The sequence below is a fragment of the Zeus faber genome (assembly GCF_960531495.2).
Source record: "Zeus faber genome assembly, chromosome: 22".
Classification (NCBI taxonomy): domain Eukaryota; kingdom Metazoa; phylum Chordata; class Actinopteri; order Zeiformes; family Zeidae; genus Zeus; species Zeus faber.
Window position 1 is genome coordinate 16151556 of NC_137209.1, and position 3455 is coordinate 16155010.

Here is a 3455-nt window from a genome sequence, read left to right on the forward strand (position 1 = left end):
CGTCAAAATATACAACGCCAAAAAATATCACAAAAACGACAAAATATACAACCCAGATAAATATCCCAAAAACGACATACTATACTATGTCGAAAAAAGTCAAAATATACCACTCCGAAAAATATCACAAAAACGACATACTATACTATGTCGAAAAACGTCAAAATATACAACGCCAAAAAATATCACAAAAACGACATACTATACTATGTCGAAAAATGTCAAAATATACCACTCCGAAAAATATCACAAAAACGTCAAAATATACGACCCAGGTAAATATCCCAAAAACGACATACTATACTATGTCGAAAAACGTCAAAATATACAACGCCAAAAAATATCACAAAAATGTCGCAATATACAACCCAGATAAATTTCACAAAAACGACATACTATACTATGTCGAAAAATGTCAAAATATACCACTCCGAAAAATATCACAAAAACGTCAAAATATACAACCCAGGTAAATATCCCAAAAACGACATACTATACTATGTCGAAAAAAGTCAAAATATACCACTCCGAAAAATATCACAAAAACGACATACTATACTATGTCGAAAAACGTCAAAATATACAACGCCAAAAAATATCACAAAAACGACATACTATACTATGTCGAAAAATGTCAAAATATACCAATCCGAAAAATATCACAAAAACGTCAAAATATACAAACCAGGTAAATATCCCAAAAACGACATACTATACTATGTCGAAAAACGTCAAAATATACAACGCCAAAAAATTTCACAAAAACGACAAAATATACAACCCAGATAAATATCCCAAAAACGACTTACTATACTATGTCGAAAAACGTCAAAATATACCACTCCGAAAAATATCACAAAAAAGACATACTATACTATGTCGAAAAAAGTCAAAATATACCACTCCGAAAAATATCACAAAAACGTCAAAATATACAAACCAGGTAAATATCCCAAAAACGACATACTATACTATGTCGAAAAACGTCAAAATATACAACGCCAAAAAATTTCACAAAAACGACAAAATATACAACCCAGATAAATATCCCAAAAACGACTTACTATACTATGTCGAAAAACGTCAAAATATACCACTCCGAAAAATATCACAAAAAAGACATACTATACTATGTCGAAAAAAGTCAAAATATACCACTCCGAAAAATATCACAAAAACGACATACTATACTATGTCGAAAAATGTCAAAATATACCAATCCGAAAAATATCACAAAAACGTCAAAATATACAAACCAGGTAAATATCCCAAAAACGACATACTATACTATGTCGAAAAACGTCAAAATATACAACGCCGAAAAATATCCCAAAAACGACATAATACTTATCGAAAAACGTCTAAATGTGCAACGCCCAAAATATCCCAAAAAACGACACACTATACTATGTCGAAAAACGTCAAAATATACAACGCCAAAAAATATCCCAAAAACGACATAATACTTATCGAAAAACGTCTAAATGTGCAACGCCCAAAATATCCCAAAAACGACACACTATACTATGTCGAAAAACGTCAAAATATACAACGCCCAAAAATATCACAAAAACGACAAAATATACAACCCAGATAAATATCCCAAAAACGACATACTATACTATGTCGAAAAAAGTCAAAATATACCACTCCGTAAAATATCACAAAAACGACATACTATACTATGTCGAAAAAAGTCAAAATATACCACTCCGAAAAATATCACAAAAACGACATACTATATACTATGTCGAAAAACGTCAAAATATACAACGCCAAAATATATCACAAAAACGTCAAAATATACAACCCAGGTAAATATCCCAAAAACGACATACTATACTATGTCGAAAAACGTCAAAATATACCACTCCGAAAAATATCACAAAAACGACATACTATATATACTATGTCGAAAAACGTCAAAATATACAACGCCAAAAAATATCACAAAAATGTCAAAATATACAACGCCAAAAAATATCACAAAAACGACATACTATACTATGTCGAAAAATGTCAAAATATACCACTCCGCAAAATATAACAAAAACGTCAAAATATACAACCCAGGTAAATATCCCAAAAACAACATACTATACTAGGTCGAAAAACGTCAAAATATACAACGCCAAAAAATATCACAAAAACGACATACTATACTATGTCGAAAAATGTCAAAATATACCACTCCGAAAAATATCACAAAAACGTCAAAATATACAACCCAGGTAAATATCCCAAAAACGACATACTATACTATGTCGAAAAACGTCAAAATATACCTCTCAGAAAAATATCACAAAAACGTCAAAATATACAACCCAGATAAATTTTACAAAAACGACATACTATACTATGTCGAAAAACGTCAAAATATACAACGCCAAAAGATATCACAAAAACGACATACTATACTATGTCGAAAAACGTCAAAATATACAACGCCAAAAAATATCACAAAAACGTCAAAATATAAAACCCAGATAAATATCACAAAAACGACATACTATATACTGTCTCGAAAAAATTCAAAATATACCACACGGAAAAATATCACAAAAAACGTCAAAATATACAACCCAAATAAATATCACAAAAATGACACACTATACAATGTCGAAAAACGTCAAAATATACCACACGGAAAAATATCACAAAAACGTCAATATATACAACCCAGATAAATATCCCAAAAACGACATACTATACTATGTCGAAAAACGTCAAAATATACAACGCCCAAAATATCACAAAAACGACATACTATGTCGAAAAATGACAAAGTATGCAACCCATACTATGAACAGAACACTCGTCACACAGAAGATGCACGCACACTGGGCGGTGGAATGAGGCCCCTGCGTTGAAGCCATCCTGGCTTGTCCTTCTTCCGGGGCCACAGCCAGGAACAGTGGGCAGCGTTCGTGGACGCACCCGGGGCCCTGGTGACGAGTGTCTTGGGGAAATTTGACCCCGACGTGATTTGAACACGCAACCTTCTGATCTGGAGTCAGACACGCTACCGTTGCGCCACGAGGTCACATATTACATTTTGCATACTATACTATGTCGAAAAACATCTCAATATACAGTGTCGAATATTTTCCCAAAAACGACATACTATACTATGTCAAAAAACGTCAAAATATACCTCTCAGAAAAATATCCCAAAAACGACATAATACTTATCGAAAAACGTCTAAATGTGCAACGCCCAAAATATCCCAAAAACGACACAATATACTATGTCGAAAAACGTCAAAATATACAACGCCAAAAAATATCACAAAAATGACAAAATATACAACCCAGATAAATATCCCAAAAACGACATACTATACTAGGTCGAAAAAAGTCAAAATATACAACGCCAAAAAATATCACAAAAATGTCAAAATATACAACCCAGATAAATTTCACAAAAACGACATACTATACTATGTCGAAAAACG